The sequence below is a fragment of the Carassius gibelio genome, chromosome B19 (assembly GCF_023724105.1).
Source record: "Carassius gibelio isolate Cgi1373 ecotype wild population from Czech Republic chromosome B19, carGib1.2-hapl.c, whole genome shotgun sequence".
Classification (NCBI taxonomy): domain Eukaryota; kingdom Metazoa; phylum Chordata; class Actinopteri; order Cypriniformes; family Cyprinidae; genus Carassius; species Carassius gibelio.
Genome location: NC_068414.1, coordinates 17,291,898 through 17,306,871, shown reverse-complemented (window position 1 = coordinate 17,306,871; position 14,974 = coordinate 17,291,898). Strand labels below are relative to the sequence as shown.

The 14,974-nt window shown below is 35.9% G+C and overlaps 1 protein-coding gene across 3 annotated transcripts in view; it reads left to right on the top strand.

Moving 5' to 3' along the window:
* The window catches only part of kiaa1522 (KIAA1522 ortholog), a 46,176-nt gene that overhangs the window by 17,554 nt on the left and 13,648 nt on the right, over positions 1-14,974 (top strand). The gene's annotated exons all lie outside the window — the stretch shown is intronic.

Below are 14,974 nucleotides of genomic sequence, written 5' to 3'. Positions count from 1 at the left end.
ATTTAATGTGGAATGTATAGAAACTTTGTCTAAAATGTATTTCAGTATGTATATGTGAATAACAAACTCAGTATTGGGGCATTAAAAAAACACAAAAAAACAAAAACAAAGATCTGTTACTGAAAAACACATATTGATTGATTATATGATAAGGACAAAAAAAGTACTGTGACGGTACCTTGGTATCAGATGGTAATAGCTTGGTACGTCGGTATGTATATCATAGTACTGAATGATTACAATATATATGATATAAAGTACTTCAAAATATTATCTTATACTATCACGGTAATAGAGTTATTATAACTAAACTAACTAAAATTACTAGAAATAAAACAACAACAAAACATTAAATAATAAAAACAAAACATTGTTTGAAATAAAATATATATTAACTAAAATAAAATTAAATCTTCAAAACTTAAACGTTTTAACTAAAAATGTAAAATAATAATAGAAATGTAAAAATGTGATATAATAATTTATATTAGTGATACTAAAATAACACTGTTCTGCAAACCGTGGAAGTATCATTTTACTTACACACACACAAAAAAATCTAGCAGAACCTGTATCACAAAAAAAAAAGAATAATAATAATTACAACCTTTTATATATATGTGTGTGTTGATTTTGTAGATATAGAAATTATGATATTGTTAAAGAACTATACAAATAAAGGACAAAACAAATCTGTCATTTGTAATGCCTACATGTGTCCAAGAAACCATGGTAGTACCATCATACTTTTGGTGATTTCTGTTGTGTGGGAATCCTAAGAGATTTTGTGCTTTGGTCATTATGGGAGGGAAAGAGATCCAGGTGTCTCTTCCTGTGTCCCAGTGGGTTGTTTCAATGGCTGGGAAGGTCTGGGAGTGTTACTGAAATGGAAAAAGCTGTAAACCCACCATAAGTCTGTCATTTACGTCTTGTTTTCCTCAAATTCCCTGCAATCACGGCTCTGTTATTAAGTTTTCAGACTTTCTGTTTTGTGCAACCTCTCATTTTCCAGAATACACAACACAGGAGGTCTTTGACTGAAGGTTTGGTACTAATGTTCATCAGTATTATCACATTTCTGTGACTTGAGGCTTTGGGTGTCTGAGTGGCTTTAAGACAGTCAGTTCTCTGTCATATAAATCACAGGGGAATGTCAGCACTAAGTCCCTGGACAGAAAATGAAATCAAAAGTGTACGTCAAAAAGAGTTGCAAATCTCTTTCATCTTTGTCTCAGTTGCGAAGAACAAGATGCCTGTTTTCAAGTGGAACATTTCACCAATCTGACTTGCTTTGTAAAGCACCTCACTTTTCATGTGACGCAAAGACTCCTACATCAAAATATCTCTGTAGAGAAAATGGAAAGAGGAAATTAGCCTATTAGCAGTAATGTCATTAGTGCTTGCAGGGCGCATTATGTCCAAATACTAAGGCGTCTCCTTTCTCAACATATGAAAATTCTTCATAACTATTTTGTTTGCCATAAAAAATTTGATTTTACATTTTTTGTTAACAGATTTTTTTTTTGTTATGTCAATTATAATAATGAAAATAAGAAAGATAAAAAGATATTGTGCATTATGGAAATAAACCTGATGATTTTAATAAAAATATATTCCACCTATTTTGCAAAAGGGAAGAAACCTATCCTCTTTGAACATTTGTGACATGAACATTATCTTCTTTGAACATTAATTAGCCGCTAAATATGTGAATTACTAGAAAAATAACAAAGTGCAGTAAATGGCTAAAATATTGGTGCTGCACCAGTCTGTTCATGATTGTACTAGTAACCTAGATTGTTATACAGGTGCATCTCAATAAATTAGAATGTCATGGAAAAGTTCGTTTATTTCAGTAATTCAACTCAAATTGTGAAACTCGTGTATTAAATTAATTTAATGCACAGGCTGAAGTAGTTTAAGTCTTTGGTTCTTCTCAAAAAAATTTGAATTATTCTTCTTTTTTAGTGAATTGTTGGCCTTCGGGAAAGTATGTTAATTTACTGTACATGTACTCAATACTTGGTAGGGGCTCTTTTTGCTTTAATTACTGCCTCAATTCAGTGTGGCATGGAGGTGATCAGTTTGTGGCTCTGCTAACGTGGTCTGGAAGCCCAGGTTCCTTTGACAGTGGCCTTCAGCCTTCATTTTTTGGTCTCTTGTTTCTCATTTTCCTCTTGACAGTAGCCCATAGATTCTCTACTGGGTTCAGGTCTGGTGAGTTTGCTGGCCAGTCAAGCCCACCAACACCATGGTCATTTAACCAACTTTTGTAGTGCCAAATATTGCTGGAAAATTAAATAATCTTCAAAAAGCTGATCAGCAGAAGGAAGCATGAAGTGCTCCAAAATTTTATGGTAAACGGGGCAGTGACTTTGGTTTTCAAAAACCACAATGGACCAACACCAGCAGATGACATTGCACCCCAAATCATCACAGACTGTGGAAACTGGACTCTGGACAAATGGCAACAGCCCAGTTCTTTTTCTCCTTAGCCCAGGTAAGAGGCCTCTGACATCTGTGGTTCAGCAAATTCATTGACACATCTGTGTGGTAACTCTTGATGCCTTGACCCCCGCCTCAGTCCATTCCTTGTGAAGTTCACTCAAATTCTTGAATCGATTTTGCTTGACAATCCTCATTAGGCTGCAGTTCTCTCGGTTTGTTGTGCATATTTTTCTTCCTCACTTTTCCCTTCCACTCAACTTTCTGTTAACATGCTTGGATACAGCAGTCTGTGAACAGCCATCTTCTTTGGCAATGAATGTTTGTGGCTTACCCTCCTTGTGAAGGGTGTCAGTAACTCTCTTCTGGACAACTGTCAGATCAGATCAGATCAAATCAGATCTTCCTCATGATTGTGTATCCTATAGTGAACCGAACTGAGAGACCATTTTGAAGGCTCAGGAAACCTTTGCAGGTGTTTTGAGTTGATTAGCTGATTGACATGTCACCATATTCTAATTTGAGAGGGGTTTTATTAAATGTGAACCAAAATCATCACAGATAAAAGATCCAAAGACTTAAACTACTTCAGTTTGTGTGCACTGAATTTAATTCATGAGTTTCACAATTTGAGTTGAATTACTGAAATAAATGAACTTTTCACCTTGATATCATTTTGAATTCTTAGTTCAGAATTTTCTTGAAAGTTTTTGAATTTTCTAATTTTAATTAAGACTTGATCAAGATGCTGTAACAACATTTTTTATTCAGTTTGGGCGGCAGTTGGTAATTGGTTGAAAATAAGAAGTCAATCCCACACTGAAATTGGTTTAATATATATGAAGGCCAATATGTTTAATGTTCAGTTTACATCAAATCAACATAATGTCAAGTTTTTGATGTCAGTTGTTTTTCTGTTGTCAGTTTAGATGCCAATTTGATGTCTTTTCAACATCAACTGCCCACTGGGAGCATAGTGGACAGATTTTGTATAACAACTGGAAGAAAATGGTTTTCAAGTCGAAATGAAAATGTTTTTTTATTAAAAATAAAGTGGATTCTGTAAATACTTGACTTGTCTACAAACTCCTCTCCAGCCCAGTCGAAATTCATTCAGATTGAGCTACATCAGCAATGCATTTCCCAAAAGCATCCTTAGCCAACTATGCTCTCAAATACCATTGTTACCAAAATAGTGCAATGATTCGCTGTTTCCTGAAACTATACTTCAAATGAACATTCCCAAGCAGCATGAAAAACATAGATGGTTGGGTCTACAGCCCTCAACACTCGGATAGAAACATAGATTCTTGTTAGTATGAAATGTGCATTAAAAAAATCATGGTGTATTGTTAATTCCATTCGACTATATAACAACAAAATGCACTGAACAACAAAACTCAGTGATGACTCATCTGAACAGAATCATGTGTGATTGGTTATAGTGTGCAATAGTGTAAAACACATAAATAGACATATGATCTGATATATAATCCCTAATATTAATTAGATAATAATACTAGCCTGATTCTAATGATAATATTGATATCGTCAAACGCATCAGCCACAGGCGTTATCTTTGACTGTCATCGATACACAACACTATCGTCTATTGGCACAACCCTAAAGAAAAATAACAAGTAAAGTAGTCATCTGTGCCATGTTTGTTACTGTACATCAACCCTAACCCTAACCCAAATCATAAATTGTTACTCCACCTTCTGAGCTTCGCAGCGATATATCATACCATTATAGTTAATCGGTCAGTTGAAATGAGAATTATTATAAGTCAAACTGATTGATATTAATGAATGTGACCAGACAAAATGATATACATAACAAAATATATGTTTGTCAAAAGACAAAAACTGTAAAAATGAGGACTGACTGTTTGAATGCCAGGCTGTATTTAGCGACTGTTATACACTCTACCTTGGATTGTCTTCATGCAAAGCTTTACTCATTCATCGAGCCGTTTATTCAGAAGAGCTGAATCTGAATGCATTCCAGCATACCAGTCTCTCTCCTCACGCATGACTGGGCAGAATACACAACAGAGGGGTCGTCCCCTGTGGTGGCGGTGCTGTGTACGTGTGTCCGACGGTCTATAACAGTTTAAATATTTAGAGGAAAATCAGTGTTCTTGCAGCTGAGCTAAACCTTGTGTCCAGCAAAGTATTCAACCGAAGACTTTCCAGGTCTGTGATCCATTAGTGATGTTAGAGATTGATAGATGGACGTTGGTTTATGGAGAATGAGTTCTCCTCATCCCATCAGTGCCTGAGCTGCATCAAATCAGGCACTGGGGAATCTGGACTCATGGTGAGCAATCCAATATGTTAGATCTCTCTCCCTGATCACGTGAATGATGATCAACACTGGACATAACTCTGGCAGATTGCTCATCCCAGTCAAACAGGCTGCAGCTCAAGTGGGACTGGGGTAGGGTCAGCAGACTGCTGCGGAATGCAGGAAATGATTAATATAGACCTTTCTTGTGATAATACACCTGTTAGTGCATCAGGCATCTTAGAGAAGATTACACTCCTTGATTTGTTTACTTAACAAATATTATGTATCTATAGTGAATGTTCAACTAGTTTGCATGTATCATACTGAAATTCCACAGGACTTTCTGCAAAGGTTCACTCAGCGTAAAAGACATAATGTTGCAGAAATGTAATAGACAAGGACACTTATTAAATGTTCACAACCAAGAAAACAGCTTCTTAAAACGTTTATTTATTTATTTACTTACTTGCTTACTAACTTACTTAATGGATGTTTTGAATGTTCCAGAACTTTTGGACATAGCATTTTTATAACTTTTTATTGACACAAAATTGTAAACAATACAGTCTCAATCCACTATTTAATTGCTTTAATTGCCTCGATTTGGTTTAGTTTTGATGTGATATTAATTGAAAAATGTTTCACCCCAAAACAAAAACATGCAAACAAGTCCTTAGATGTAGGCCTTTTTTAAGATAAAACTAAAAACATGTTGTTAATCAATGTTTCATTTAGTATTATTAAAGACTTCACTAGACCTTAAATGATTGTGATGTATTTTTTAAAGAACCATAATATTTCTTCATTATAAAACAAATTTTTGCAGTCAGTAAAGGTAGTCAGTATAAAGCAAAAATAAACTTTGAACACATTTTAAATATTTTCATCATTTTTTTTTTCATTTTTTTGAGGAGTGTTATATGCTTCCAGAAAAACTGACCAAAACTGGTTTAAAACTTAAAACCATGATTTTTGATTAGACCAAAATATACTTTAAATAAATGACTCTTCTTCTTTTTTTTTTTCGTTTAACACACCATAAGCCACTTGTTGAAACGAACACTAAATAGACATCACTTTAAATATGCATGACTTTTATGAACTATTCATGCAGAAGAGGGTGAGAAACATTGTTTTTGCGACTTTGTGTCCTTGTTTATGATCAAAATATCACACTGTTCCTGTCACATCAGAAAACAAGAACATTCTGAACAAGACGAACCACATGGTGACCTTCAGTAACCTCTAGAGAGCAAAGAAAGCATCTCAGTCCCTAACAGAATTACAGCCGAAGAAGAAGAAAGAGCGGGTGAGCTTTTGTTTTGAGAGAAATCCTCTTACTCTGGCAGTGAAACTTTGTGTGTGTGGTCCAAACTAAATGCTCATCAGGACCCAGTATGGGATTTCCATACAACCTCATTTTTAATCTTGTTTTAAGCACTCAAAACAAGTTAAAAAAGAGTTTGTGTCATACTCCTGAAATAACTTGCGATACTTAGTACGCAGGACGAGACATAAGATGTAATGTGAATGTTTTTTCAGAAAACTGCAAGCATCCTGCCTTGAATGTATAGCAGTAAATGGACACTAACAATTAAATCAAAGCTTATAGTGCATGAAAACTCAAACATACGTAATATAGATTTATGGTTATAGTATTTGGTCATAGTATAGTTTGGTTATAGTGTGTAATATTTGAGTGTCTGTAAACACTGTGACAGTACCGTGAGAAATTCTCACTAAATGTCATTTAGGAGTGATCCTAGAGTGCCACATGCACTGTGGGATGGCATCAAAGCATGTTGGGTAATGGGGCATAAAATTGATTATCACTCTGAGTGAGTTATTAAGATCCACAGTTGATGGTTCCCATGTAGATGTATCAGCTCACGTTAAGATTGCTTTGCCTTAGGAAGTACAACGATTCTCACAGGCATTACACAGCAAAATAATGCATTTGTTGCTTGCCCTTTAGCCTTCAGTTACATTTGAACTAGATAAGACAAAATATAAATAAATACAAATATTGAAAATTGCTATTTTAAAGTATTAAAACCTATATACACAAGCATAACAAATCTGCCCATTCATTCAAATATCTTCACCTACATTCCTCTACTGAATTGCATTGGATAGTTAACCCTAAAACGAAAGTTCTGTTATCATTTACTCACTATCAAGTTGTACTAAACCTGCATTTCTGTATTTATAAACCTGAGTTTCTTTCTTCTGTTGAGCGCAAAATAAAGTATTTTGAAGAATGTTGGTAAACAAACATTTGCTGCAATTCTAAGTCAATGGCTGTTTCAAATGCTGTTCTTTTGGACTTTCTATTCATCAAAGAATCCTGAAAAATGATCAATAACTCGGAATGTTTATTCAGCATCAAATGCGCATATTAGAATGATATGACACTGAAGACTGGAGTAATGATTTAGAAAATTCAGCTTTGCATCACAGTAATAAATTATATTTGAAAATAAATGAAATAATTCCATTTGAAAACAGTTCTTTTAAATAGCCTCGGTGATGTACTGTAAGTTTTCTTTTAAAAGCACTAAAAAAGACTCTTTTTAGCTTTTTACCAGTATGTGTATTATATTGTATATTTTATCACTGCATCTTGTGAACACAATAATTCTGACAAGACTCGAATGCAGTGTAAGGAGCTGTTCAGAATACATTTTTTTGCATTCATTTCTTTTATATGCTTTTATATATATATATATATATATATAAAAAAAGTGTCTCGAGACCTGATTTTCTGTGCATCTTGCATATTTATGTCTGTGTGAATGGCTAAGTCATCCTGTTTCACACCTTTAGAACGTTTTTATGTTCAGCAAGGTTGACCTGGACATGAACTTCATTCAACATATAAATCCCAGCAGATTTATACTATTAGATGTTCAACCTTTCCACCGGTTTAAGACAAAACACAGAGAAGCTGCCTTCTAGGACTCATCTCAGAGGCTGGATGTAGTAATTAATAATTCCATAGCAACAGGCTGCGGTGGGCAAGATATTCCATTTTTCATTATCCCACGAGCAGCATTCGACTGATCCCTTTGTGCACATCCTTCTCCCTTTGAAGTTTCAGTTACAAGTGCTTCAATCAAGCAGCGTGCCAAAGAGAGTTACAGAACAGCACGATAATCTGTCAGCGGAGGGAAATTCTTACATACCCAAAATAGAAATTGCTAACAGTTTTAATGTTTATTCGAATAGGATTCTAGAGCAAACTCCAATGAATCCCCCTACACCAGTGACCTCGGGATTGGATTTGTTCTCAGACTGGCCAGAGAGTTGCCTTTATTATATCTTGAGCTGCAACCAAAAGAATCCCTGCCAATGTCAACCTGTTTTCCAAACTCAAATAGTTGTTTCAGGTCCTTTAGAAACATGTTTTGGTATTATTGCTCACATCTAGAAGGTAGTGATAGGCAGAATAGAAAAGGGCCTAATATAAAGCCATTGTGTCTGAATGTAATAGGGCCTGTTGCAGCCATTTCCTCCATCACAGAAAAATTGATTTAGCATATTAAAGGCAAGGAAACAACACCAAAGCCATCTTGTACACTCTTCAACCAACAAATACATACAAATGGTAGCTGGGATAAAACATTTTTAAATAGCAAGGATAAATATGATAGCTGGGATGTATATTTAAAAACAAATGAAGATTCTTTCATCATGTTTACTATGTCCTTTTATCTTTCCTGTATGACTTAATTTTTTCTTAAATGGTTCAACTGTTTTTACCCATTTAGTGGAGGTCACTGGGGTCCAAAACAACTCTGGCCCCCACTGACTTTCATTTTATGGAAAAAGGAAATATCCTTTATCTTCCAAAGAATACCGAAATTCATACAGGTTTGGTATAATATTTTTTGTTTGGGTGAACTATACTTAGAAGTAAATTAGTTTTACTCAGCAAATCCAAATGTTAAATGCACACATTCATGTTATGTAATAGCCTTGTCTTTGTCGAACAACAGTAATTTGCTTTTCACTTGATGCTAAGACACCGTCATCAGCTTTGCTAGTGCTTTGATGCAAGTTCTGGTAATGAAGTAGGTCACTGTGCTGAAGTCTGTCGTTTTCTTGCTTACCTGTGAACGTCAGTGTAAAGACTTCAGAATTAGCATTCACACTGTGTACTGTAAGAAAGCACACAAATAATTGCTATCACACACCACCCCTTCATCTAAATAAACTGAGGTCAGAGCTGTGTTTCTGCCTTGGTGCTCATCTATTAATTAAATTGTATTAAATATTCACATATTCTTCTGCGAACAGACCAGGCTTGAAAGTTGTCTGATGCAAAGGTCTGCAATGAATTCTCAGGGCCACAGAAAGCCGTTTGTATTGACTGGATAGTGTTTCAGTGATAGCAGCACAGTGGCTGCTGTATACAGTATGTGTGTCAGAGCAGAGCATGTGTATTACTATGAGACTAAAGTACTTGTGATGCATTTATCCCAATGCACAATCAATAAAGGGAGATTTCTGCAGCATATAAAATCAGAAGCCTCTCTTGTCCAAGCAGCATCACTCATACCAGTTAAAACTGTATTTTGCACTGTCATACCTCTCTGGATGGCTGTCTCCTCCACTCATGGTAATTACATTAACTAACTATAGGGTTAGGGTTGAATTCAGCTTATAGTCCTCTGATGGTTAATTCACCCAAAAATGAAGATTTGTCATCCTCATGTTGTTTCAAATCTGTATGACTTTCTTTCCTCTGTGGAACACAAAAGAAGATATTTTGAAGAATGATCATGCTGCCAATCACAACAGGCCTGGTATGAAACTTTGCAGAACCTTTTTATTTTGTATACCGCTGAAGAGAGAATGCCACACAGGTTTGGAGAATAACATGAAGAATATGGTTACAGAATTATCAGTTTTGGGGGAACTATACCAAACTCGTTGTATGGCGGATTTGTATAACAGCAGGTAACGTCTGTTTTCAGAAAACTTCTGTCTGTTCTGTGTCAGAATCACACCATGTCTATTAGCATAGACAGAACTGCTCTTTGCGTTATTAGCTTGTTAAAGTAACACACACACACAGACAGACACAAACACCAATAAGGGAACTGTTTTTAATTTGTAACTGCTCTTTAATCAAAATGTTCTCAATAAAAAATTAATCTGACAGCTATGCACAATGACTCAAGAGTTCATGTAAAGTCACAGGACTGATGTTATTACTTCAGAGCATATATACTTTATGACAGACTCCAGATGTTCTATACTTATTTCCTAATTTCACTAATGAAGCCAATATGTCTAAATGATAAACCAAGGCCCTTCTGATGTGATTTATTTTCTGATTTGATCTTCACAGAGTCTTCAGTTCACTAAAATGCTGATGACGTTCTTCTTCTGTTGTCAAAGTCAGCCGTGTTTGTGTCACAGCAGTAATCCAGGTGGCATTGTTGCCTGGCGTCCTGTATAACATGATAAACAGCTCAATACATGAGCAACTCACATTTACAGCCTCTTCTTCTTCTGACAAATTTAGGTTGGTAGCAACTGAGGGAACACTGGATTGACCGTGTCAGTTGATTACAAGCCACCACTGCTATTGTTTGCAGTCATTTCAACATCTTAAAACCGAGTGAAAGTGTCTTTGTGTGGTCGTGTTGAACAGGGTTTGCCTTGTTTTAGGAAAGGATGATAACTGACAAATGGAATGCTGATAACATTTTCCCTGTGTATTTAATGAACTAATGTAGCAAATATCCTCCATATCAACCTCACATCAGAACAATCCTAAAAAGCAGCTACATAGTTTTCCAATTCCAATTAGTTTTCAGTTTTCCTAACTTAAAAAAAAAAGGATATTGTCAAATTGCTGACAGTTTTAATGCACAAATATTTTTCTGTCTGGAATGGAGTTTGTCTCAGTTAACTCCTAATGTGCTGCTTATTAATAGTTAGTAAGGTAGTTGTTAAGTTTAGTTATTGGATTAGGGGATGGGAACTTGGGAACTTTGACAAATAGCAGTTCACGAGTTCACCCTTACATCTAATCTGAAGGCGAATAGTAGGCATATTTTGGCGTGCTTTCCTGGGGGAGGGGTCTGGGCCCGGAGCACAGCCCGAACCCAAATAACTCCCCCTATCCCCAATTCGGGATAAATAGATTAGAAGTGAGGAGTTGGGGTGGAGGAGGGATGCCGAAAAAACTGTTGTGGGACAGGAATGTAGGAAGACTGGATATATATACGCTTGTGTGCTATTTAAGATGATTAGCTAAACGAGATGCACCTGTGCCAAATTGGATGATTATCTGATCCATAACTTTGTTAATAACACCACATATATCAGAAGGTAGACAAAGGGCTTACTGGGTTATTGTTGCACATCTGGTTGAAGCACACTGGTTCCTGCACTCACAGACCCTTTAATGGACCGAGAGCAGTAAATACGCACCATCAGTGTCTCTAAAGCTCCTAACTGAGCTGTACTGCCTGCGGTGGGTCTGCTTGAGTTCACTCTGAGATTAAGAAAAAAATCCCCTATTATTATCAAACTGTTTTTTGGTTGTTGCAAAACACTCCCCCATGGGCTAAAACCTGACAGTTAGACTGGTTTGGAAGAAACATTGCTTTGTAAAACTCGATCTGCAGCTTGTTTTGAGCTCAGTTTGATTAATGTAACTATTACATCATGGAAAGCAGCAAGTTTTACCCACACTGCCATGCACAGGTCATGCATCCAGTTTTTCTGAATGTAGAGAATGTGGCTTTTCCGAATATACAGTATAACGTGCATGGAAGGCATGAGGATATGCTTTCACATAACTGGGTTTAATTATGAGCTGTTAGATTTTTGGACAAAAATAGCACTGCAACTTATACATTTGGGCCATAATAAAAGCATCAAACCATTTAAATGCATCGAAAATCAGAGGGCACACAGACTATGTTAGAAAGTTTGTGAATATGAGTAGCTCCCAGAACTTGAGCTTTGAGGCTTGGTCGGCTCTCCTCGCTGTCCACAACAGCCTTCTGTGGTGTTAAAGAATAAAAATACCACTGAACTCAAATCCCTTTCAGAATTCTTGTATCCGGCATGAGTTTGATTTAACCACAGTGGACGGATATTCACTTTAATACTGACATGTTTTTGGTTACTTTCTATGTCTCTTTTTTTTTGCCTTTCTTAGAAACGCTTGGAAGTTTTGACCACAGGCTGCATTGCACAGCATTCCCAACTCCTAGAGCCTAGATTCAATCCCTGGCGGGGATATTGAAAGCACTTCATAAAAATCATGTTATGGGAATGTTTTCTGAAGTTCGGAATGAATAAAAATACATTATGTGAAACCCACACAATGATCTGTGGAGTATAATCCCGCGCTGAATTTGTCGTGACAGTGTAATTGACATTGTTTTGGTCTAAATGTCTTGTTGCCTGGAGATGTTGTCATTATGAATTATCAGATGTGATAAAGAGGGAGAAAGACTTTGCTCAGGGTCACACTCTGCTAATAAACACTAAAAACTGACAAATAGGCTCCCAACTCTGGAAAAAAAACAGTCTTAACAAGCAAACATATAAAAAGCCATGCTAAGTAAAAAATAAAATAAAAAGGTGAAATAAGGACATGTAAATGGGCAATTTTTATGGCAATATGGCATATTGCACTAGAATATAGATAGATTCAAAGATTACAGATTGGACGAAATGCAACAAAACTATAATTGTATTTTAATCAGGTGTTTAATTTAAAAAGCCCTCCAAACACATTATTATTTTTTTTGTTTAGTTTTTTTTTATAACTCAACCTCATAAAGGGACAGAACATTGGCTAGATTGAGATCCAATGGATATAAATAAAAAGAGCATGAGCACAATACACACTCACATAAAAAAACAGTTGCTTAAAGAGAAACAACAGATGCTTTTATTTGCATGGCCTAATGTCACCTCTACATTTAAGCACCACTGGGTATTATACCAATAAATACACAGAAATAAATATCTGTTTCCAAACAATAGTTACGAGGTTCTAATAACAAGTCAAGTAAATGAATCCATCTTCTTGTTTATTAATGAACCCAGCCTGTGGGGACATTTGTTCAAAATGGTCACATTGTTACTTGGTAAAAGGTTAAAGCTCTACTGTGTTTAAAAATGAAGTACCACCATCGCTAATCCTTACCCTACACCTAATGTCAAAATAGGTTAGTTTACAAATCATGTGTTTTGGTAAAAGTGTTTTGAGCTTAAAAGTTCTAACATAGTGTTGTGCGAGGAACTATTTGAAAACCTAATTAATAATGCATTTAAAATTGGAAGAAAATGGTTTCTCCACTGACCTCCTGCAATAAATAGGGGTGCGTGGGGCACAAACTAACACAGGATAATGTGTAAAACGTGGTTTAAATATTTCCACACATGCTAGCATAACAAAATGTATGGTATTTACTACTTAACATATAAAAACAATATACAGATAACATTTTAAGCTGTCGTATAGTCATGTGCCCCTCAGCGGTTACAATGCACCCCACCTACAGGGCATGTTGTCACATTTCACTTCTGTTTTTTGTGGGTAAATAAAGAAAAACATAAACATTGTGATTATAAAACAAAGCATCATATTAGTTCTGGACAAGTGTGAAATTGCTGTGGATAAAAAAAAAATGATACTCTGAACCTCATGTGGATTAACAAACTGAGAAAGTCAAGTGTTAGGTTGTGCCCTGCATCAAAAAAGTGCTTTAGAAGCTTACAACTTTTAAAACATCAGGATCACCATTGCAGAAATGCTGCTATTTTTCCTATATTAGTGGCACGCAGCTGCTTGTTAGCACCACGTGACCTGGTATGACCTCTGTTTTGATGATAATAGAATACAAAGCAGATGGAATGCAACATATAAAATAACTATATATTTCACAGTAACGCTTTTATTGGTGATAACATTCAACATGCAGTGTGACCTTAGTCTGGAGGAGGGGCTCCATTTTCTTTTGTAGACATTTGCATCATGAAATTTAGACTGATGTGAGAGCGATATACCCAGATATAATATAACAGATTTCCTGAAATCAAATATTTTAAGATTATATTAACATATTAATTTGCCACTACTCTACACACTCAAATAACCCATGCATCACTAGTGTGTATATATTAGTCTTTGGTGGACTTTTTTTGCTGCATTTCTTTAAAAACAAAAGCCACTTGATTTGCTATTGCAATGACATATTCCTAAGTTTTAATCATGCTTTAATTTTATATTTGACATTTTGCATGTCTGAAAGAATGAGAGCCATCCTAAAACACCGTAACACGTGCAGAATAAACCCTGAATTCTTCTCAACCCCTAATGCTATTATTAGTAAGTATTGATGAAGCTTTCAGGCGGGGGAAAGGGATTACTTCACACAGCGTTTTGTTTTTCAGAAGATTTGTAGATGCTTCAAGGGACTTGTAAACACTGATAGATGCAAACTCCATCACAGCCAATAAAATAAACTTGTCTTTGGCTTCCTGGCACTAATGACTTGAGGTCATAAATTAACCAGATGATCAGGAGGCGAGGGGAGCAGAGCTGAGGAAAAATTCTCCATCATCTGCTGAGACACTGAGAAGACGCCCTAGCACATCTCCTCCAGTCGTTCGGGCAGATTCCTTGGAAACAACACAGAGGCAGTTTTATGAAAGCAACCCATTGTTAGAATGGGAGATTTGGTGTATGATATCTGGGGCAGGACTCTGTTAGTCACGCTTAACCAACTATAGCATATAATTAAATAAATATGTCAACAGTTGACGCACTTGTTTGCAAAAGTCAAACTACTGTAATTCTTTGGTTGTATAATAGTAACAAAGAATGCTAATTTCTAGACATTTATGCAACTTTTATGGAAGATTTCACATGGCTAACGTGCATTGTTCGGTTGAAGCTTACCTGTGATCAAACACAAAAGCAGTCGTGGAAAATGTGGAAAATAAAAGCTAAAACAGCTGCAAGGTACATTAACCTTCTATTGGTGTTTATCCCAGATTAAGTCAGATGTGAAGAGTACGCCCTCCTTCGAAAGCCCCAGGACAAAATGATCCCACGTTCATAAGTAACTATACTGCATGAGCACATGTAGTCTCAGTGGGTGGTGGATAGAAATATTTAAAGTATATTCTAGTTTCTCATTTTCTTTGTTCTCAGACCTACAGGTTATAGTACAATATTCATGTGCACCTATATAAA